This window comes from Schistocerca gregaria, chromosome 3 (assembly GCF_023897955.1).
Source record: "Schistocerca gregaria isolate iqSchGreg1 chromosome 3, iqSchGreg1.2, whole genome shotgun sequence".
Taxonomy (NCBI): Eukaryota; Metazoa; Arthropoda; class Insecta; order Orthoptera; family Acrididae; genus Schistocerca; species Schistocerca gregaria.
Genome location: NC_064922.1, coordinates 936,771,533 through 936,795,861, shown reverse-complemented (window position 1 = coordinate 936,795,861; position 24,329 = coordinate 936,771,533). Strand labels below are relative to the sequence as shown.

The 24,329-nt window shown below is 37.8% G+C and overlaps 1 long non-coding RNA gene across 2 annotated transcripts in view; it reads right to left on the bottom strand.

The window, feature by feature from the left end:
- LOC126355844 (uncharacterized) overlaps window positions 1–22,861 on the bottom strand; it is a 73,576-nt gene extending 50,715 nt beyond the window's left edge. The window contains exons 1-2 of one of the 2 annotated variants that reach the window (XR_007565542.1): window positions 22,744–22,861; window positions 885–998 (exon numbers count right to left, since the gene is read on the bottom strand). This is a non-coding gene — a long non-coding RNA (uncharacterized LOC126355844). Of the gene's footprint in view, window positions 1–884; window positions 999–17,186; window positions 17,291–22,743 lie in introns of those variants that run through there. The other variant, XR_007565543.1, reaches the window with a different exon arrangement.
- Between the last annotated feature and the right edge of the window lie 1,468 nt (window positions 22,862–24,329).

Below are 24,329 nucleotides of genomic sequence, written 5' to 3'. Positions count from 1 at the left end.
GATTATCAATGAATCTATGGCAATAAGATTGTCTGACAATGAGACTCTCATCGATCGAGATAGCCATTATCAGCCAAACTCTACTTTGAATCCTGTTACAGAGAAACTTCGTAGTCGACGTAGTTATCTGCATAAAGATGAAAATCGACCTGATATCGATACGCCAAGCTTTAACCGTGGAGAGCACGAGATCTTCGACCATAGATACTAGTAGACTGGCCTTGCTGTGCAGAAGCTATACAGCTGGTGTGGCTCCAACATAAAACACGTGACTGTTGGCAAAACGTGGCGGGATTTCAAATCAGTGGTCTGCCATCCTATGTTTGTATCGTATTATACCCACATTCCTCAACTGACTGCTGAACGCTTCCGACAAAAATTCCTTTTTTTTATTTGCGAAAAATTATGCCAGAACTACATTTGACCTGGATTTGTTCACAGTACCATTTCTAAAATCTAACAAAGACACATTTGGTGGGCAGCAGGACGAAATTACTATAAACTATCAATTAAAGTAAAATGTTTAAATTCTTTTAAACACTAAGGGGGGCTCGTGTCAAAACTTTAAACATTGGATACGCCGCATTTTGAGCTCTAGTCACTTATAAAAGAAAATGGGATATGGGAATTATGTCAACTATAGGTGCCAAAACTGTCGACTTTAGGAGCAGGTCCATTTTAGAATATCAATTTTAGGTGCTTTTCAAAGGTTCAGTTCCTACTATTTTTACAAAAGTTTAAACTATCAGTTTAAAAAAAATGATATTTTAGATGAAAGGTGAAACTTTGAAGTTTCAGAAAATAATTTTGGAGCCTATATTTATTTAATAGTATTAGAAGCTAGAAAAAAATTCTCTTCATGTGTCGACTATAGGTGCTCTTACCTTATTATAATCTCACTTGTATATACAAAATGGCGCGTATGTGCAGATGGCTTAAAGTTGTTCCATTTCAGGGCCTGTATCCAAAGCTGCCTTCGGTTTTCATCCTTAGCGAACCTATGAGAAGGAACGAGAAACAGTTATACTTACTTCTGTAACTGAATTATGACAGATACTTTCCAAAATGTAATATGAGTCTGACTTTACAGGCATGACTTTCAACATTTTAATTTACATGATACTCTATTTCAAGTGTAAGAAACATATAAAAGGCACTTCAGCAGACTTCAATAAATGCATCTGCACTATCATAGAAACACTTACATGTGAAATGTAATGCCATGTTGTTGTTGTTGTTGTTGTTGTTGTTGTTGTTCTGGTCTTCAGTGCTGAGACTGGTTTGATGCACCTCTCCATGCTACTCTATCCTGTGCAAGCTTCTTCATCTCCCAGTACCTACTGCAACCTACATAATTCTGAATCTGCTTGGTGTATTCATCTCTTGGTCTCCCTCTACGATTTTTACCCTCCACGCTGCCCTCCAATACTAAATTGGTGATCCCTTGATGCCTCAGAACATGTCCTACTAATCGATCCCTTCTTCTAGTCAAGTTGTGCCACAACACCTCCTCATTAGTTACGTGATCTACCCATCTAATCTCCAGCCTTCTCCTGTAGCACCACATTTCTAAAGCTTCTATTCTCTTCTTGTCCAAACTATTTATCGTCTGTTTCACTTCCATACATGGCTACACTCCATACAAATACTTTCAGAAACGACTTCCGTTAACAAATTTCTCTTCTTCAGAAACGCTTTCCTTCCCATTGCCAGTCTACATTTTATATCCTCTCTACTTCAACCATCATCAGTTAGTTTGCTCCCCAAATAGAAAAATTCCATTTCCCCCAGCAGAACGCTGAGTACAGCCATAAGCGCAACACGAAACAACCATGTTTTGCCAACATTCAAGTTACTTCAGCCCAGAGATGTTGGAGCCACGAAAATGATGTTAGGGCCAGTCTATTATATTTATGGTCGAAGCACGAGACACAGCGCACAGAGCTTTTATGAATGTGCACGCTGAGCAGCGCATGCACAATGTCACCTCAGTATGGTTTTAAATAGCGGATCTCAGCACATACTCGCCAGTACTACTACAGTGGCACTCACCTGTAGATGGCCAGAAGACTCTGCGCTGAAATATCATGGCAGGACGTTACTGATATCCGTTCTCTTATGTTTTTATGGAACAATCCTCAACACTCTCTGTACATGAGACAAAACTTTTGTGTCTGTTTTTTGTCACTTTTGCTAAACAGAAAAATCTTCCGACCTTTTTTAATATTTCTATTTACGGCTGAAATCATTGATGCAGTAACCACTTTATGCTCTGATTCCCTGTTCTGCGTTAACTGTTGATCTCGTTTTTGAGACGTTTGTATTCCTTTTTGCCTGCTTCATTTACTGTATTTTTATATTTTCTCCTTTCATCAATTAAATTCAATATCTCTTCTGTTACCCATGGATTTCTACTAGCCCTTGTCTTTTTACCAATGTGATCCTCTGCTACCTTCACTATTTCATCTGTCAAAGCTACCCATTCTTCTTGTACTGTATTTCTTTCTCCCGTTCTTGTCAATCATTCCCTAATGCTCTCCCTGAAACTCTCTACAAACTCTGGTTCTTTCAATTTATCCAGGTCCCATCTCCTCAAATTCCCACATGTTTGCAGTTTCTTCAGTTTTAATGTACAGTTCATAACCAATAGATTGTGGTCAGAATCCACACCTGCCCCTGCAAATGTCTTACAATTTAAAACCTGGTTCCTAAATCTCTGTCTTATCATTATATAATCGATCTGATACCTTCTAGGATCTCCACGCTTCTTCCAGGTATACAACCTTCTTTCATGATTCTTGAACCAAGTGTCAGCTATGATTAAGTTATGCTCTGTGCAAAATTCTACCGGGCAGCTTCCTCTTTCATTTCTTACCCAGAATCAATATTCACCTACTACATTTCCTTTCTCCCTTTTCCTACTCTTGAATTCCATTCACCCATGAATATTAAATTTTCGTCTCCTTTACTAATATTTCTTTTATCTCATCATACATTTCATCAATTTCTTTGTCATCTGCAGAGCTAGTTGGCATATAAAATTGTGCTACTGTAGTAGGCTTGGGCTTCGTGTCTATCTTGGCCACAATAATGCGTTCACTGTGCTGTTTGTAGTACCTTACCTACACTCCTATTTTTTTATTCATTATTAAACCTACTCCTGCATTACCCCTATTTGATTTTGTGTTTAAACCCTGTATTCACTTCACCAAAACTCTTGTTCCTCCTGCCACCGAACTTCACTAATTCCCACAATTTACTGAAAAGTCTTATATAACAGAATTCTTGACAAGCACAACCTAATGTTCGAAAAACAAAATGGATTCTTAAAATGTAAATCAACTAGCACAGCAGTTGCTCAGTAAATTGAAGAGGTAGTAAGTGGCATTGAGCACAAGCAACATGTTCCAAGTATTTACCTTGAGAAAGCTTTTGATTGTGTGACCACTGCTATCCTGTTAGATACATTAGCATCAGAGGTGCTGCTCATGACCTAACATTAGTAACTGAAAACAGTTTGTACTGCTTAAAACTGAAGTGGTTTTCACAAATCCAAACTCACTCATACAAAATACTGAGTGCCCCAGGGCTTGGTATTGGGTCCTCTTCCATTTCTGGTTTATGTAAATGACATAAAATATTGCACTGAAACCTCTAAAGTAGTTTGGGTCATTCCATGTCAAGTGGCCTAAATTTAGACAAGCACCCCACTGAACCATCTTCAATTTTGATGAAATTTTTACAGGATGTACATGTAGACCTTACATGAAGCACTGCCAAATTACATCTTCATAAGTAATATGGTTGGGCTACTAGCCACCTTTTCATAAAGGCTTGTTTTTTGACATTGCAACTGAACTGAATAAATGATCAACTTTGTTCCATTGTTTAGGATCTAAGACACCTATCATGTTGAAACTTTGTGATCCTGTTCAAGTTTCTGGGTGCAATAGCTTAATTGTAGTACAAAAGGTCAAACTATGGTAAATTCATCATAGTGTGCTATCAAAGTGGCCCATAAATATTGTCATACCAAATAAACTTATAAATAAAATAGAAAGAAACTTCCACATGGGAAAAATATATTAAAAACAAACATTCCAAGACTTACCAAGCGGGAAAGCACCGGCAGACAGGCACAATGAACAAAACACACAAACACACACACAGAATTACTAGCTTTCGCAACCGATGGTTGCTTCTTCAGGAAAGAGGGAAGGAGAGGGAAAGACGAAAGGATGTGTGTTTTAAGGGAGAGGGTAAGGAGTCATTTCAATCCCGGGAGTGGAAAGACTTCCCTTAGGGGGAAAAAAGGACAGGTGTACACTTGCGCACACACACACATATCCATCCGCACATACACAGACACAAGCAGACATATTTAAAGGCAAAGAGTAAGGGCAGAGATGTCAGTTGAGGCGGAAGTACAGAGGCAAAGAAGTTGTTGAAAGACAGGTGAGGTATGAGCGGCGGCAACTTGAAATTAGCGGAGGTTGAGGCCTGGCGGATATCGAGAAGAGAGGATATACTGAAGGGTGAGTTCCCATCTCCGGAGTTCAGATAGGTTGGTGTTGGTGGGAAGTATCCAGATAACTCAGACGGCGTAACACTGTGTCAAGATGTGTTGGCCGTGCACCAAGGCATGTTCAGCCACAGGGTGATCCTCATTACCAACAAACACTGTCTGCCTGTGTCCATTCATGCCAATGGACAGTTTGTTGCTGGTCATTCCCACATAGAAAGCATCACAGTGTAGGCAGGTCAGTTGGTAAATCACGTGGGTGCTTTCACACGTGGCTCTCCCTTTGATCATGTACACCTTCCGGGTTACAGGACTGGAGTAGGTGGTGGTGGGAGGGTGCATAGGACAGGTTTTACACCGGGGGCGGTTGCAAGGGTAGGAGCCAGAGGGTAGGGAAGGTGGTTTGGGGATTTCATAGGGATGAACCAAGAGGTTACGAAGGTTAGGTGGACGGTGGAAAGACACTATTGGTGGAGTGGGGAGGATTTCATGAAGGATGGATCTCATTTCGGGGCAGGATTTTAGGAAGTCGTATCCCTGCTGGAGAGCCACATTCAGAGTCTGATCCAGTCCCGGGAAGTATCCTGTCACAAGTGGGGCACTTTTGGGGTTCTTCTGTGAGAGGTTCTGGGTTTGAGTGGATGAGGAAGTGGCTCTGGTTATCTGCTTCTGTACCAGGTCGGGAGGGTAGTTGCGGGATGCGAAAGCTGTTTTCAGGTTGTTGGTGTAATGGTCGAGGGATTCAGGACTGGAGCAGATTTGTTTGCCACGGAGGCCTAGGCTGTAGGGAAGGGACCGTTTGATATGGAATGGGTGGCAGCTGTCATAATGTCCACCAACAAGCAACAGTACCTCCATTTTGGTGTAGACTCCGTATAATTTCAAGTTGCCGCCACTCATACCTCACCTGTCTTTCAACAACTTCTTTGCCTCTGTACTTCCGCCTCGACTGACATCTCTGCCCTTACTCTTTGCTTTAAATATGTCTGCTTGTGTCTGTATATGTGCGGATGGATATGTGTGTGTGTGCAAGTGTACACCTGTCCTTTTTTCCCCCTAAGGGAAGTCTTTCCGCTCCCAGTATTGGAATGACTCCTTACCCTCTCCCTTAAAACACACATCCTTTCGTCTTTCCCTCTCCTTCCCTCTTTCCTGAAGAAGCAACCATCGGTTGCGAAAGCTAGTAATTCTGTGTGTGTGTTTGTGTGTTTTGTTCATTGTGCATGTCTGCCGGTGCTTTCCCGCTTGGTAAGTCTCGGAATGTTTGTTTTTAGCAAATAAACTTATATTTATATTACATTAAAAAATACATGTACTGGTCATACTCTTTATGGTTCCCAAGCCTAATACTTCAATACTTATTAATTCATTTGCTGAAATTTGTTACTAATAGCAATTACAGTTGATTCTAACTAGCTATAATGTCAGACCATTATTGTTGCTGATGGAGCTGGTATGACAGAAACAAAGTGATGGTTTGGAATCCAACAAGCATCCTGCCTAGCTGACCAATAGAATGAATGTGCAGGTCTATAGGGGTGCATGAAACTGACTAAAACATAACTTTCCTCTTCTGAAACTTCAGACACATTACCAATCCACCATTTTCCGTCATATATACAGGGAATGTATTGGCCCATTTGTAAGGCTGTAATATTTCTGAAGTAAACTGTTGCTTGGCCTTGGTCAACATCTGCCACAAAAAATTTGTATCATTTGATATTCTTCTAATAAAAACTTGCTTTTCATTTAATGGCACAAAATGGCGATTCTCTCTAATACTATCTCAGTTTTTAATGTTTCAATTTCTTCTTTTGAAACAAAAATCAATTGAATTCCTGTGATATTCTTTGTACAGTATTTAAAAATTTAGTTTGTGTCAAAATCTGGTCCTCAGTTGGTCTCTCTGAAGGCTTGCTCTTGCTGCCAGATGCTTTACAGTATCTCCAATCCCATCACATGGAGATTTTCCATGGCTTTTAGCAAAAAAGTTCCATTCAGCTGAGATTCCAAAGTTATTTTGATGGTGGCAGAGATTTAGAAAATTTTTGAAGTTTTTGTCTGCGCTGCTGACCCATCACTGAAGTAGTAACTGTGAGTGATTTTTCCAAGGAGACACTTCAGATCTTCTATTAAGTTCACTATAAAAGCATGTACAGTGATTGCATCATGTTTCAGGCTGTTGCTTATATTGCAATAGCTGATACTGCTAATGTCCAAATTATTTCTGAAGTACACAACAAAGGGGTGTAAAGTTGCTTGGCTGTTGTTCCAGTGAAAACCTTGAGCTGCATCCTGGACAATGAAGGAATAATTTTCAGTAAAGTCCATTAATATGATCAGTTCAGTTGGCTTACAGCTTTCTTTTATGCATTTTAGGTGGTTGCTCTTGTGCTTTGCAACATAATGATGAGTGGAAAGTTTGTCAATTTTTGAAATCAGACCTTCAATAATATCCTCAGTGGACATCCACTTGGTTTCTAATGTATCTCTATCAGTGTGCGCCTACTGTTTGAACTCTATGGTATCATCTGGATCACTCTCTTCAAAACTACTTTCTAAAAACTGTCCCAGTAGTTGTTTTCCCGGACAGATTTCACAGAAATGAAGCATGCAGTCTTTGGATTCCAAATCATACACTGTTTTAGCAATCAGACTCTTATAATCTTCTTTAATGGGAGTGCTTGTGAGCATCAGTTTCACAATTTGGAGTAAAGTGTAAACACAGACTGAGTTAGTTCCTGCAGCACCCACAGTGATGCACCATTGTGGCCTCAATTTGCAAAATTTGGAAACTCCAATGCTGACATTGATATGCAGCAAACATTTCTATCAAATTATTCGGAAGAAGGTATTATTGCATCAAAACTTTCTTTCCTTCTATTCTAATTGATACAGTCTTTTTTTACATGGACAAATTCGGCTAAATTCTTCATACTGAAAAAATGTTACCACTCTTTATTTTATGGCATCTGGAATCTTCTTGCCACACATTGCATCTTTTATAGTCCAGCCTTGTGGTACTAATGTCAGTATTTGCAATTTTTCTGGCTGCATTGACAATTGCTACTTCTCTATCAATTCTTTAATCACCTGCTTATAATCTTCACAATTAGGACATTTCTTGCTTGTACTAGGTGTTTGAAGATCTTTTGGGGTGAATCCTTCAGCAGCAGGTATGTTATTCGCAGTTGCCTCTTGAGCTTCGTTTATTTTTCGTTTTGCATAACCTTTCACATTCCCATTTGATACTCTCTGAAATTTTAGAGGGAAGACCCCAAAAGCAGTTAGACAATTGAGACTTCTGGATTGCTTCATCTTCTGAAGTTTGAAGTTGACTGTGATTTTTCTGCTTTCTTTGCTAAAAATTGTTTTCTGAAAGTTGGACAGATCTTCTGACCAGGTTTCACATTGCTCTTAGTCATGGCTTGAAATTATTTTGCTGTTTCCATATACACAATCCATAAACCCTTTTTCACAGAATGGTTCTTTGTGCTGAAAGGATTACAACAAGATCTCTATAGAAAGTCATATTTGTCCACAAGTATTGCTTTGTAATAAAAGCATATTTGTGCATTTTCAATAAGACATATCTCACTTCTTTGGTTTATTAATTCCTGTTACTCTACTGAAAATTCTTTGATTGGAATGAAGCCTTGTTGATGTGTGTATGTTTTCAGATGACATCCCAAATTAATTGCAAGGCCAATGACCCATGGTACTGAAACCTTGTTGACATCCATTACACTAGTATTAAATTTATGCTTCCAATTGCCATTCATTTCAATATTAGATAAAGTAGAAGTAATTTTTACTTACCGAAAAAAGATGTTTATCCTGTAATGACAACACACTTTACATCATTTTAAAAGGCACATACAACATATGAACACACTTCACTACACAAGAATGTGCTTCACACTGATTTTTTAAGCATGTTACTAAACTCCACTGTTGACACTAAACATTTTTGACACTAAACTGGTCTGCCCCAAAATAAAAACAACTTTTTCTGAACAAACATGGTGAGCACTTTTCAGTGGTGCTGAGAAACATTTGAGTGATACCTTTCGAAATATGACCTTTTGAAAGTGATCAAAATTGACTGATTAAATTTTTTAGCACACTTTGAACTTAAATAACTCCGTTATTATTTGAGCAATCTGGTTGACACTTGCAGAGCTTTATGAGATGCTGGCAGGATGCAGATAACTAAAGTATTAGCTTCAGAAAGTTACTCTTTCAGTAGATACAAGGCAATAAAGTATAGCCAAAATTTTGTATGACAAGATTTATGAGCCATTTTGATAGCATACTATGATTAATTTACCATAATTTGACCTTTTGTACGACAACTAAGCTATTGTACCAAAAACATTGAACTGGATCACAAAGTTTCAGCATGACAGGTCTTTTAGACCCTGAACAATGATAAAACAAAGTTGATCATTTATTTATTTCAGTCGGAATTTTAAAAAAAGGGGCCTTTATGTAAAGGTGGCTAGTGGCCCCACCATACTGCTTACGAAGCTGTCATTTGGCAGTTCTTCATGTAAGGTCTGACTCATTTCATTTAAAATCACTCAAAACAAAGAAATCCCATTGCCATCATGTCAAGATATTTGTACAAATTTTGTGTAAGAAAGTACATAAATAGAAAGTGAAACAATAATTTTTTCAGATTTTTTAGAGGAAAACTATAGTCAGGGGACAATTTTGAAATATCTAGCATTTTCTCCATCTGGCATCGGTACGAAAGGTACATTGAAAGTTTTCACTACTATAACTCCCTTATTTATAAATCAATTTTATTCAATTTGGTGTCATTAGAAAGATAAAATGACCAACTATATCACTAAACTATAAAAATGCTGCAACTGTGCATGTAAATACGTGCAAATCTGTAATTTATGTCATTTTTCAAAAAACATTTTATGAACTTCATGAATTTTTTTCATCAAAATCACAACTTTCACCATTTTAAATTTTGTCTCAAAGAATTCCTACTGTCATACATTTCAACATAAAAAATCAGAAAGGAAATTTTTCAATGGACAATATTATGTCTGATTCAAAAGTATATAAACAACCAGTACTTGTGCTTGCACTAGGAGCAGGCAAAATAATTAAAATGTTTTCATAAAGTATTCAGCAAACATCAGTGTGAAGTGGCCATGAATAAGTTGGGGAAAGGCCACTTGGACTCATGAACTTGACTTTTGCATCTTCGTGTTCAGTTATCTCTTGATTTTTTCCAAGCCACCACTGGTTATTGTAGATAGCTGTGACAAATGTTTCTTTTTAATTGTGTTAGAGGCAGTGTTTCGAATCCCATGAGAAACTTGAATGAATTTAGTAGGTGATGAAACATGCTTTATCAGCAACTTCTTTTCATTCAGTGGTTTGAAAAAATGATTCAGTCTTGTCCCAGGAATGGAAGAACCAGTCTCATATCGTTTTTGTAACATGTTTGTAAACTTTGTTATCTTCTCTGTTGTCACATAAAGGTTTCTATTCCTGGAACACGAGTTTTGACAATTGTAAACAGATCTTTTGGACTTTAAATGTGCCTGTCATATGGATGCTGTAAACTTGCTCTTGTTGCTAAACAGTACCACCAACTCCATCACATGCATTTTTGCCATGAGTAGTGGCAAAAAATGCCATCCTGCAGTTACTCCATGATCTTGTGATGGCACAAATTAAAAAAGTTCTTCAAGTTTTTATATTGTGCAGAACTGCCATCACTGAAGTACATTGCATGCTGGATGTTTAGTAATTGTTCCAGTACATAAGTGAGAGCAGCTTTCTGGAAAACATAGAATGTGTTTGTATCATGCTGCAAACAGTCACTTATACAACACAATGACATTGACTTAATGCAATCATCTGTTTTAAAGTATGCCACAAAAGGATGAAGGGTGACTTGAATGTTCTGCCAGTGAAGTCCTTGTGCAGAATCCTGAAGTAAACAGGTATAGTTATCTGCAAAATCCACTATGATGATGCATGTAGTATCAGAGAGGGTTTCTTTGCTCAATTGGAAGTAGTGACTCTGAGATTTTGATATATAATGATGTTGTGTTAAGTTCTGAAGTTTTTTCATGAGATACTCAACAAATTAATCAGTCGTCTTCATTAATGTCTCCAGTTTAGGTCGATCAGTTAGCATCCATTGTTTGAATACAACATTTTCACAATCTTGTAAGGACTCCAGCTCAAAAAAAAAAAAAAAAAAAAGAAAAGAAACAAAAAATGCACAGTTCATATTAGTCAGGACACTGAGAAGAGCACTCCTCGTTTTCCAGATTGCAAACAAGTTTCTGTAGAAGTTCAATGTACAGTTCTTTCACATGTGCAGCATGCATTAATAGTTTTACATTTTGGTGATACATGCATAAACATACATTATGCATTCCACAAGTGTTTACAGTAACACATTCTTTTGGCCTAAGTTCACAAAATTTAGTAAAACCAATTTTATCTTCAGGGTATTTTTCTCTGATAGCTAAGTATACATCTTTCAGATTATGTAAAATTAGTCTTTTTGTCTTATACACTCTTTTGCCATTTTCTGAAGGGACAGACAGACAGTTTTTTTTATTAGCAGAAATGCGATTTATATCATCTTCACAGTAAAAATTCTGGACACGTTTTTCCACATCCTTATGTATTGTTTCCCACTTTATAACTCCCTTTTGATAAAATACCATCTTCTTTTAGCAATACTCTCGATTTCTTTACCATGTATTCGGTAGTGTTAAAAACATTTGGATTTTTTCTTTACCCCATGAAGTTGGTGCTATGGTAAGTATTTGTAGTTTTTCTTTAACAGAACTTCTGCTGAATTTCTCTTTTAAGTTTTTACATTAAAATATTACAGTCTTTACATTCAGCACTGCCAGTTTTTTTTCAGAACCATTGATCACTGGATAATGTTGCACTTCTGATGCTCTTTGCTGGAATTTTAAAGCTAAGCGACAAGACTTGGATCAAATGTATTCTGGACGCCTGTCTTGTGGCCTCTTGGTAGCTTTAAATGGTGAAATTTAAAGTAATTAACAACTTTCATTAAGTTTTTGAAGAGCTGTAGACAGATCTGCTGTATATTATTGATGTTCAACTTATCCCCCATAGAAGATAAAATGTCCTTACGGCATGTTACGCACAGCTTGGCACCTGGGATGAGTCCAAGGGTTTTATATTTCCTTACCATGGTTAAAGAAATAGGTTTAAAAGATTTATTAGCAGTCTTTCTACCATGCTTCTTAAAAGGGTCACAGAAAATTCTTTGTCTGTCTTCAAATGTTTCCAAATAGAGCCTTTTGTGAGAAGAACAAACACACTCAATATTTTCGCAGGTGCTTCTTAGCTTCAATAATTCAATATCAGCTTGATTCAGCTTTGACATATCTATTAAATCAAACTCTTCACTGCTACCACTTTTCTTCTGACACACAACTGCTGACACAAAACCTAAAGAACATTTGTTTTCCACTGTGATTTTTAACCAACTGTGTATGTTGCAGAAAAGAACTGGATGTTTTGAAACTATTCCTTGTTCTCTAATTACCAGACAGAATGGCTGCTTATGTAAGAAGAACAAAATCAAGACAAAAAAGTCCTTTAGATATAGAAAGTGAACAGACACACAAAAATCTAAAACACACAGTCTGTGATGCATGTGAGTGTTGCTGCTAGACTGAATTTTTCATTGTTGTTTCTTGCATTGTTGATTAGCTATTTGAAGTAATTAATTATTACAGCATTATTGAAAAACGATAAGATCTAATAATAGAGGACAAATACCCATCTGATTTTTTATGTTGAAAAATATGGCAGTAGGAATTATTTGAAACAAAAATTCAGATGGTGAAACTTGTGATTCTGCTGAAAAAAATTCCTGAAATTAGCAAAAATATTGATGACAAATTACATTAATTACAAATTTTCAAACATTTTTGCACTTTAATAATTCTTTATTATAGCTCTATTGTTTTACTTTCCAATGACACCAAATTGAATAAAATTGATTCATAAATAAAAAAGTTATAGTGGTTACAAATTTACAAGGCACTTTGTTTCTCAATGCCAGTTGGTAGAAGGGGCCCACATTTCAAAATAGTCTCCTAATTACAATTTTGGTCAAAAAATTCCAGAAAAAATAGTTTAACCCCACTCATTATGTACATTCTCACACCAAATTTTCAGAAAAATTCTGTGACATAAGGGCAATGGCCACTGAGTGATTTCACGTGAAATTGCCAGTCTATGTGTACATCCTGTAGAAATTTCATCGAAACTGGAGATGGTTTAGTGGGGCCCCTAGGCGACTTGACACGGAATGACCCATACGATACATGTATCATGTGTAACGTGGAATCATTTAACAAACTAGAGTAATAATATGAAAAATGAAATTGTTCAATGCTTTAATGAAAGCCTCTTAAATGTAACCATCAGTGAAACATGTCTCATGGAGCTCAACAAGTGTCGTTTTCATGATGAAATTAAACCATAAATAGGCCATGTATTAGTAAAAAAAAGAGTATAGTGCAAAATCCCTTGGTTGAACAATTCAAAGCAATCTAAAACGGGACAAACATGTTGACACTCCAGCATGTAAGTTGCCTTAGAATATATTTGCAAACAATATAAGCTAATTCTGCAAAGACACTGTTGTCCTAAAACTGCATACCACACCTTATTTTTCTCTTGGCTGATTAATGGAATAGAAATTTGGAGTACAAAAACCACAACAAATCTAAGTAAGCTATTGCTACATTAGAAAAAGGCCATAAGAATCATTTGTGGAGCAAAATACAAGGAATCTGGCATGCTTCCAAGAACTGGTGTACTAACTGTAGTAAACAAGTACATTTTAAAAAGTCATATTATTTGTGAAAAGACTGCAGCCCGTGAAGATCAAAATAAACTGTAAAACTATTTAGAAAAATTTAAGAGAAATTTAGAAAAAAATATGGTGCGAAATAATTTTGAGTAGGAATTAAAATCCACGGAGAAGAAACTAAAACTTTGAGGTTCGCCAATGACATTGAAATTCTGTCAGAGACAGCAAAGGACCTGGAAGAGCAGCTGAACAGAATGGACAGTGTCTTGAAAGGAGGATATCAGATGAACATCAATAAAAGCAAAATGAGGATAATGGAATGTAGTCGAATTAAATCGGGTGATACTGATGGTATCAGACGAGGAAATGAGATGCTTAAAGCAGTAAATGAGTTTTGCTATTTGGGGAGCAAAATAACTGATGATAGTCGAAGTTGAGAGGATATAAAATGTAGACTGGCAATGGCAAGGAAAGCGTTTCTGAAGAAGAGAAATTTGTTTACGTTGTGTATAGATTTAAGTGTCAGGAAGTCATGTCTGAAAGTATTTGTATGGAGTGTAGCCATGTATGGAAGTGAAACATGGACGATAATTAGTTTAGACAAGAAGAGAATAGAAGCTTTCGAAATGTGGTGCTACAAAAGAAGGCTGAAGATTAGATGGGCAGATCACATAACTAATTAGGAGGTATTGAACAGAATTGGAGAGAAAGGAAATTTGTGGCACAACTTGACTAGAAGAAGGGATCGGTTGGTAGGGCATATTCTGAGGCATCAAGGGATCACCAATTTAGTATTGGAGGGCAGTGTGGAGGGTGAAAATCATAGAGGGAGACCAAGAGATGAATACACTACACAGATTCAGAAGGATGTAGGTTGCAGTAGGTACTGGGAGACGAAGAAGCTTGCACAGGATAGAGTAGCATGGAGAGCTGCATCAGACCAGCCTCAGGACTGAAGACAACAACAAAAACAACATGATTACGACGCATCTGATGTTCAGCAACATACTCGCCGCTTGGAGGGTTAGTGTCGCTCCATCTGTCAAACGATAACAACTTTTACGGCACTGAGAGTCGCGAATGTTATGTTAGACTGTGGCATCTATAATAGACATTCATCACCTCTTGTTGGAGCATGGTATTTTCTGGCGCTGAAGTGTTGTGCCATCATCAGGTATTGTGAACAAGTGTTTTGTGTTGTATATGTATTAATAAAAACTGTGCACCACGTCTGAAAACATAAGATTCACAATGAAAGCGGAAAGAACACATTATATGGCTTTGCTGCTGCAAAATATTCCTCCAAATTCGACTACAATAATGAACATTGCGCCATACCACTCTGTTGTGATGGATACAGCTAAAACAATCTTGTGGATGAAAGCGGATATTTCGCTCTGGGTACAAAGAACTGTTCAAGTGGATAAAGTTGATCGTAGCATGTATAAGGCGGCGTTAATAGACCAGGTCAACAAACTGGCTGACGCTAAAGGATATAGTTTAATCAGGCTTAGTCCATGTCACCATAATTTAAATCCGACGGAGTCTACGCCAAAATGCTGAAAAAAAAGAAGTTATTTGAAATGTTGTACCACAGCGCAGGTCTCTAGCTATCAGCCATGCCGAGGAGGTAGTTAAGGAGAGGTGAATTCACGAGGGACTATCAGCAGTTTTGCGTAACACATTACTTCTCTTGTTGTCATGCTAAAATCTGCTTCTTTTCTGAAAACACAGCACAGTTAGCAAATATTCATCTCATTAACATTCTAACACAGTTAAAAATGCGACAGAATCATGAAATGGTGTGCCATTAAACTAGTAAATGAGGCCAATTCAGGTCAGTAGTTTATGGAACAGCCCATTCTCAGAATAAAGTAAACGCGTAACTTCGCTTATAGTGTCACAAAACTCACAGCAATTCTCATTTCACCAGCCATCGATGGTCCTTAAAAATTACATTATTTCTCTGGAAAAAATCTGTAGTTGCTCGATTATCACTACGGATAGGAAAGTTTCGCGTATTAATCATATTGCAAAATACTCTGCATTTTGTGTGCTGCTATCATTTACCAAAATCTGGTTTGGGAGACCTCTAATGGTTTATCTGATAAGTGGCATTTATAACTATTTCTTTCTGGCTTTTTCGCTGGTGCGTGCTTTCATGACGGAGTCGTGTATATAGGCTACATTCCATTTTCTCGAGACTGCAGACAGATCCCTCCAACTTTAAATAATAATTCAGTTTGTTTTTATATTTCATATGAGGCAAGATATAACATAATATGCATGAAATGCAAATTCATAGCGACCCTTATTTCTTGCTGCAAACTTAAAGAATTTCTAGAATGAGATTTTCACTCTGCAGTGGAGTGTGCGCTGATATGAAACTTCCTGGCAGATTAAAACTGTGTGCCCGAAGGAGACTCGAACTCGGGACCTTTGCCTTTCGCGGGCAAGTTCTCTACCATCTGAGCTACCGAAGCACGACTCACGTCCGGTACTCACAGCTTTACTTCTGCCAGTATCCGTCTCCTACCTTCCAAACTTTACAGAAGCTCTCATGCAAAACTTGCAGAACTAGCACTCCTGAAAGAAAGTTTCGCAGGAGAGCTTCTGTAAAGTTTGGAAGGTAGGAGACGGATACTGGCAGAAGTAAAGCTGTGAGTACCAGGCGTGAGTCGTGCTTCGGTAGCTCACATGGTAGAGCACTTGCCCGCGAAAGGCAAAGGTCCCGAGTTCGAGTCTCGGTCGGGCACACAGTTTTAAAGAATTTCTTGCAGTAATATCGAAATATCACATTAACTATGAGCATTAACAAAGCTGACGAATTAACCTACAAGATATGCGAGCATCAGATGCCTAAGACTGATATGTAGCTTGGCACCCAAAGCTCACTGTAGGCCAAGCTTTAAGAAATTACAGATTGTGACACTGCCATCAATATTTATACTACAGTGTGCAATGCATATTAAAGAAAACTATCTGAGTTATCATCAGTATGAAATGCGACATAATTATAACACAAGAAAGAAGCAGGACCTAGTTTCTTTCCAATGTAACTATAAAAAAACACAAAAGTGCTTCTTATAGAAGTCCATAAAATTTTTTAATGCCATACCTCAACATATCAGGGATCTTCCAATTCAACAATTCAAAAAAAGAGTAAAAGAATTTCTTCTTGAGCTCAGCATTTATGAAACTGATCAATTTTTAAGGGAGGCAAAGAATATGGTATGACTACACTTTGTCATCAGTTTTTATATGCTTCAATATATGAGTAAGTCTGTAATTGGCTAAATTTACTATGCAATATCAATCTGTACCAGACGTTTCTCTGTTTTGTATTTGTGTGAAGGTACCGTAATTATTTGTGTAATATTTATATTGTGTAATATTTTTCTTGTTTTTGTAATTATTTGTGTAACATTTAGACTGTGTAATATTGACTTTTGTAATGACTCAGAGGATCTCTGAGGTCTCTACAACAATAAAAATCAATCAATCAATCTTTAACTGATAGTTTCCTTGCAGTCTTCTGAGAAAGATCGCAGACGTCAGCTTGCCCAACTTTCTATTCATGCTGTCAGATGCAGACGAGGCCAGCTCAGGCTGGCAACTACGCTTTCGGTAATTTCCAAGAATGATTGCCTATTGAAGTTGTGTTGTCCAAATGATACATATCGAACGTGCGATCGCAAATCGATCATGTGACTCTGGTGGCAGGCGTTATGAGTTAGTTTACGCCGGTCGCTACAGCAACAACAAATGAAGACCGTTACAAAAATACTTGTAATTGAAAAGTAGACGAGTTACCTTATTCGTCGTTGATGTTGTCATCATGTGAAAGTCCATTACAGTGGTCTGGATGGATAGTCTGGAAGAACCATGTATTCTTCCTTATGCTCGTTTGTTTCCCACACTGTCCACAATGAAACTGTAAATGGTATTTCAGCATCGAAACTGTTCTTACTGAGTTTTACACACTTTGCACCACCACAGTCTACACAGTCCCTTCTTTCCTCATCCAATAGTAATCTATATTTGCGACAAAAATTCGAACAATTTTCTACGCTGGATAAACATGGAATTAGATTTTTCCATGTGAGAGAATCCTTCGAACAATCCTCAAGAACAGCAGACATCCCCCCATGAATCATGGACCTTGCCGTTGGTGGGGAGGCTTGGGTGCCTAAGTGATACAGATGGTCGTACCGTAGGTGCAACAACAGCAGAGGGGTATCTGTTGAGAGGCCAGACAAATGTATGGTTGATGAAGAGGGACAGCAGCCTTTTCAGTAGTTACAGGGGCAACAGTCTGGATGACTGACTGATCTGGCCTTGTAACAATAATCAAAATGGCCTTGCTGTGCCGGTACTGCAAATGGCTGAAAGCTAGGGGAAACCACAACCGTAATTTTTCCCGAGGGCATGCAGCTTTACTGTATGGTTAAATGATGGTGGCATCCTCTTGGGTAAAATATTCTGGAGGTAAAATAGTCCCCCATTAGGATCTCCGGGCGTTGACTACTCAACAGGACGTTGTTATCAGGAGAAAGAAAACGCGTTCTATGGATTGGAGCGAGGAATGTCAGATCGCTTAATCGAGTAGGTAGGTTAGAAAATTTGAAAAGGGAAATGGATAGGTTAAAGTTAGATATAGTGGGAATTAGTGACGATAGGTGGCAGGAGGAACAAGACTTTTGGTCAGGTGAATATAGGGTTATAAATACAAAATCTAATAGAGGTAATACAGGAGTGGGTTTAATAATGAATAAAAAAAATAGGCGTGCGGGTAAGCTACTACAAAAAGCATAGTGAATGCATTATTGTGGCCAAGATAGACGCAAAGCCCATGCCTACTACAGTAGTACACGTTTATATGCCAACTAGCTCGGCAGATGATGAAGAAATTGATGAAATGTATGATGAGATAAAAGAAATTATTCAGATAGTGAAGGGAGACGAAAATTTGATAGTCATGGGTGACTGGAATTCGAGTGTAGGAAAAGGGAGAGAAGGAAGCATAGTAGGTGGATATGGATTGGGGATAAGAAATGAAAGAGGAAGCCGCCTGGTAGAATTTAGCACAGAGCACAACTTAATCATAGCTAACACTTGGTTTAAGAATCATGAAAGAAGGTTGTATACATGGAAGAACCCTGCAGATACTAAAAGGTATCAGATAGATTATATAATGGTAAGACAGAGATTTAGGAATTTAGGAACCAGTTTTTAAATTGTAAGACATTTCCAGTGGCAGATGTGGAATCTGACCATAATCTATTGGTTATGAACTGCAGGCTAAAATTGAAGAAACTGCAAAAAGGTGGGAATTTAAGGAGATAGGGCCTGGATAAACTGACTAAACCAGAGGTTGCACAGAGTTTCAGGGAGAGCATAAGGGAACAATTGACAGCAGTGGGGGAAAGAAGTACAATAGAAGAAGAATGGGTAGCTTTGAGGCATGAAGTAGTGAAGGCAGCAGGGGATCAAGTAGGGCTAGTAGAAATCCTTGGGTAACAGAAGAAATATTGAATTTAATTGATGAAATGAGAAAATATAAAAATGCAGTAAATGAAGCAGGCAAAAAGGAATACAAACGTCTAAAAAATGAGATCGACAGGAAGTGCAAAATGGCTAAGCAGGGATGTCTAGAGGACAAATGTAAGGATGTAGAGACTTATCTCACTAGGGGTAAGATAGATACTGCCTACAGGAAAATTAAAGAGACCTTTGGAGATGAGAGAACCACTTGTATGAACATCAAGAGCTCAGATGGAAACCCAGTTCTAAGCAAAGAAGGGAAAGCAGAAAGGTGGAAGGAGTATATAGAGGGTCTATACAAGGGCGATGTACTTGAGGACAATATTATGGAAATGGAAGAGGATGTAGATGAAGATGAAATGGGAGATACGATACTGCATGTAGAGTTTGACAGAGCACTGAAAGACCTGAGTCAAAACAAGGCCCCCGGAGTAGACAACATTCCATTGCAACTACTGACGGCCTTGGGAGAGCCAGTCCTGACAAAACTCTACCATCTGATGAGCAAGATGTATGAGACAGACGAAATACCCTCAGACTTCAAGAAGAACATAATAACTCCAATCCCAAAGAAAGCAGGTGTTGACAGATGTGAAAATTACCGAACTATCAGTTTAATAAGTCACAGCTGCAAAATACTAATGCGAATTCTTTACAGACGAATGGAAAAACTGGTATAAGCCGACCTCGGGGAAGATCAGTTTGGATTCCGTAGAAATATTGGAACACGTGAGGCAATACTGACCTTACAACTTACCTTAGAAGAAAGATCAAGGAAAGGCAAACCTACATTTCTAGCATTTGTAGACTTAGAGAAAGCTTTTGAAAATGCTGACTGGAATACTCTCTTCCAAATTCTAAAGGTTGCAGGGGTAAAATACAGGGAGCAAAAGGCTATTTACAATCTGTACAGAAACCAGATGGCAGTTATGAGTCGAGGATCATGAAAGGGAATCAGTGGTTGGGAAGGGAGTGAGACAGGGTTGTAGCCTCTCCCCGATGTTATTCAATCTGTATATTGAGCAAGCAGTGATGGAAACAAAAGAAAAATTCGGAGTAGGTATTAAAATCCATGGAGAAGAAATAAAAACTTAGAGGTTCGCCGATGACATTGTAATTCTGTCAGAGACAGCAAAGGACCTGGAAGAGCAGGTGAACGGAATGGACATTGTCTTGAAAGGAGGATATAAGATGAACATCAACAAAAGCAAAACGAGGATAAAGGAATGTAGTCGAATTAAGTCGGGTGATGCTGAGGGAATTAGATTAGGAAATGAGACACTTAAAGTAGTAAAGGTGTTTTGCTATTTGGGGAGCAAAATAACTGATGATGGTCGAAGTAGAGAAGATATAAATTGTAGACTGGCAATAGCAAGGAAAGCGTTTCTGAAGAAGAGAAATTTGTTAACATCGATTATAGATTTAAGTGTCAGGAAGTCGTTTCTGAAAGTATTTTTATGGAGTATAGCCATGATGGCACTTTCATAATTGTAACAGTGTATAGGTCCCCCTCAGGGAATTTCCAGCTATTTCTAGAAAACTTGGATGCTTTGTTGTGCTATCTGTCAGACAGGGGGAAGCAAATTATCATTTGGGGGGATTTCAATGTTGATTCCCTGAAAGAGTGTAATAGGAAGAATGACCTTTTAGTATTACTCAGTTCTTTCAATTTGAGCTCCGTCATTGATTTTCCTACTCGGATAACAAAGAACAGCAGTACATTGATAGATAACTTTTTTATAGACCAAGATAAGTTTAAGGACATAAATGCTTATCCTGTTGAGAATGGTCTTTCAGATCATAGTGCACAGCTTGTTACAGTACATGACATAGCTCCATGCAGTATAATAAATCAGACTTTCAAAGCAGTGCGTTCAATTAACATTATAAATATTGCAAACTTTAGGGAAAGCCTACAGCAGCTAGACTGGGATGAAGTGTATAAGGAACCCGATGCAAACTTGAAATATAACTTATTTCACAATACATTTTTAAGGGTATTTGAAAATTGTTTTCCCAAGAAAATAGTTAAACATAATTCCAAGAAAACATATAAAAAACCTTGCCTAACTAAAGGAATAAGAATATCTTGCAACCGTAAAAGAGAACTGTATCTAACAGCAAGAGGGAGTACTGACCCCGAAATTGTTCAATATTATAAAAACTATTGTGCGGTACTAAGAAAAGTTATTAAAAAGTCTAGAAGCATGTGTATCATGTCTGAGATCAGTAACTCTGATAATAAAATTAAAGCAATTTGGAATATTATTGAAAGGGAAACAGGGCAACCAAGAGCACAGGAAGACTTTAGTGCAATAAAACTGAATGACAAGTGCACTAACAAACAATCAGAAATTGAAAATATTTTGAATAATCATTTTTTAAATGTTGTGGAGAAAATAGGATCTAGATCTTCACTAGAAGAGGCAAGGCTATTAATAGAAGAGGCCATACCTGCGCAGTTTGAAACAACTGTAATTCCACCAACCTCTCCCTCTGAAATCAGTAAAATAATAAACTCACTGAAAAGTAAAAGCTCTTACGGAATTGATGGCATTTCCAGCAAAGTACTTAAAGCTTGTTCCCCACAGATAAGTAGGATTCTCAGCCACGTATGTAATAGCTCTTTGGAGCAGGGTGTTTTCCCTGATAGACTGAAATATGCCATTGTAAAACCATTGCATAAAAAGGGGGATACGTCGGATGTCAACAACTACCGCCCAATCTCTCTTCTCACAGCTCTATCAAAAATTTTTGAGAAAGTAATGTATTCAAGAGTAGCCTCCCATATTTGTAAAAATAAAGTACTAACAAAATGTCAGTTTGGTTTTCAGAAAGGCTTTTCAACAGAAAATGCTATATATGCTTTCACTGATCAAATATTAAATGCTCTGAATAACCGGACATCACCCATTGGTATTTTTTGTGATCTCTCAAAGGCCTTTGATTGTGTAAATCATGGAATTCTTTTAGATAAGCTAAATCATTACGGTTTGAGTGGGGCAGTGCACAAATGGTTTAATTCATACTTAACTGGAAGAATGCAGAAAGTTGAAATAAGTGGTTCGTGTAATGTTAAAACAACAGCTGATTCCTCAAACTGGGGTGCTATCAAGCACGGGGTCCCACAGGGTTTGGTCTTAGGTCCTTTACTGTTCTTGATATACATTAATGACTTACCATTCCACATTGATGAAGATGCAAAGTTAGTTCTTTTTGCTGATGATACAAGTATAGTAATAACATCCAAAAACCAAGAACTAAGTGATGTAATTGTAAATGATGTTTTTCACAAAATTATTAAGTGGTTCTCAGCAAACGGACTCTCTTTAAATTTTGATAAAACACAGTATATACAGTTCCGTACAGTAAATGGCACAACTCCAGTAATAAATATAGAATTTGAACAGAAGTCTGTAGCTAAGGTAGAATTTTCAAAATTTTTAGGTGTGTCCATTGATGCGAGGTTAAACTGGAAGCAACACATTGATGGTCTGCTGAAACGTCTGAGTTCAGCTACGTATGCTATTAGGGTTATTGCAAATTTTGGTGATAAGAATCTCAGTAAATTAGCTTACTATGCCTACTTTCATTCACTGCTTTCGTATGGCATCATATTCTGGGGTAATTCATCGTTGAGTAGAAAAGTATTCATTGCACAAAAACGTGTAATCAGAATAATTTCTGGAGCCCACCCACGGTCATCCTGCAGACATCTATTTAAGGATCTAGGGATCCTCACAGTAACCTCACAGTATATATATTCCCTTATGAAATTTGTTGATAATAATCCAACCCAATTCAAAAGTAATAGCAGTGTGCATACCTATAACACCAGGAGAAAGGATGATCTTCACTATGCAGGGTTAAATCTGACTTTGGCACAGAAAGGGGTAAATTATGCTGCCACAAAAGTCTTTGGGCACCTACCAAACAGCATCAAAAGCCTGACAGATAGCCAACTAACATTTAAAAATAAATTAAAAGAATTTCTAGATGACAACTCCTTCTACTCATTGGCTGAATTTTTAGATATAAACTAAGTAAAAAAAAAAAAAATACAAACTTAATCATTAGTGTCATGCAATATTTTGTGTAATGTAATTTCTTGTACAGACATCTATTATTAACCTGACACGTTCCACATCATTACGAAGTGTCGTATTCATGATCTATGGAACAAGTATTAATCTAATCTAATCTATGGAAGTGAAACATCGACGATAAATAGTTTGGACAGCAAGAGAATAGAAGCTTTCGAAATCTGGTGCTACAGAAGAATGCTGAAGATTAGATGGGTAAATCACATAACTATTGAGCAGGTATTGCATAGAACTGAGGAGAAGAGGAGTTTGTGGCACAACTTGACGAGAAGAAGGGACCGGTTGGTAGGACATGTTCTGAGGCATCGCGGGATCACAAATTTAGCATTGGAGGGCAGCGTGGAGGGTAAAAATCGTACAGGGAGACCAAGAGACGAATACACTAAGCCGAGACAGAAGGATGTAGGTTGCAGTAGGTACTGGGAGGTGATGAAACTTGCACAGGATAGGGTAGCATGGAGAGCTGCATCAAACCAGTCTCAGGACGAAGACCCCAACAACAACACAACGACATAAATCGTCTGGGATTCCCTAGCACCTCATAAATAATTTGCGGAGGTGTGTAATTTTGAGCAAGTAAGGGAACGACAGAAAACAGATAAAAATGGCGATCAAAAATAATTGATCACAACGCCCGCCACAGAGTCGCATGATCGATTTACGATCGCATGTTCGATATGTATCGTTTGGACAACGCAACTTCGACAGGCAATCATTCTTGGAAATTACCGGTCATGTCATACGTCGTGTGTGTCTTTTGGAAGGGTGTGCTTCGATGTATATGTACAGCAGTTTAGGCAGGAGAATTTGTGTGTTGTACTATGAAATTTGGCCAAACGTGTATTTGAAGCATCCGCCATTGAAGTTATTTATATTGACCAATTATAGTGCGTAAAAATAAGTTGCAGCTGTTGACGGTTCAGCATGGAACGAGTGGAGGAAAGCGTGGTAATTTCCAAGAATGGTTGCCTATCGAAGGGGCGGGGTCCAAACGATAGATATCGTACGTGCGGTCTTAAATCGATGAAGCGACTCTGGTGGCGTGCGTTATGATCAGTTATTTGGGACCGTCATTTATATCTGTTTTCCGTCATTCCTGTTGAAAGAAAAGAAAAAATTCCTTGACGTCTATATTCATGTGCTGCTCCATGACTCTGCTGTCAATATCTTTATTCTTGGCTTGTATGTAGCTTCTGTGTTTTTTCAGTAAATGTGTTTTTTCGTATCCAAGGTGTAATTATAAAGCTAATAAAATGTTTTCTTGCCTTTAAAATAATATTTTTCATCGTGTTATGGACCCAGCACACGT